At 35.2% G+C, this 593-nt stretch overlaps 1 protein-coding gene across 4 annotated transcripts in view; it reads right to left on the reverse strand.

The window, feature by feature from the left end:
* The window catches only part of LOC128247835 (uncharacterized), a 641,437-nt gene that overhangs the window by 172,622 nt on the left and 468,222 nt on the right, over positions 1-593 (reverse strand). The window lies entirely within an intron of this gene.

Here is a 593-nt window from a genome sequence, read left to right on the forward strand (position 1 = left end):
ACTGCGGGTTACCCCTGCGATTAGTGACCCCCCCCCAAAAAAAAATAACACTCCTTCTAAATTTCAAACATCGGATTATGGCTATACTGTGACACTACCTTTCATGGTTTGGGCCGATTACACGGATGCTTGTCTGGTACTTATTTTTATCGAATACTGCTCAACTTACCACTTGCTGGCTGTACATAAAAGGGACACATCGTGAATAACAGTGGTTTTTAACAACCATAAGGGCAAACATAAAAACAAAACAAAAAAAAAATTAAATATAAGTGTGTGTGTGTATGTGTGAATGATGATCTGTGTTTATGTTTTACACAGGGCTAAACGCCGGCGTTGTGCCTTAGTGTGCATCATTACGTCTCACAAATTAGAAGTTCGACAAATACAATTGACAAAAATATATAGCAAACCGAACTAAGTACTGAGGTCGATATCATCAAATATAAACAATTGAAAGCAATGCCCAAGCATGACTAGACTAGAGTGTAACTGCTGGGAGCAACAATATAATGTATTACACGTGTGTGAAGTGTTTGTGTTCGCTATATATATATATATATATATATATATATATATATATATATATATAT

Source organism: Octopus bimaculoides, chromosome 5 (assembly GCF_001194135.2).
Source record: "Octopus bimaculoides isolate UCB-OBI-ISO-001 chromosome 5, ASM119413v2, whole genome shotgun sequence".
NCBI lineage: Eukaryota > Metazoa > Mollusca > Cephalopoda > Octopoda > Octopodidae > Octopus > Octopus bimaculoides.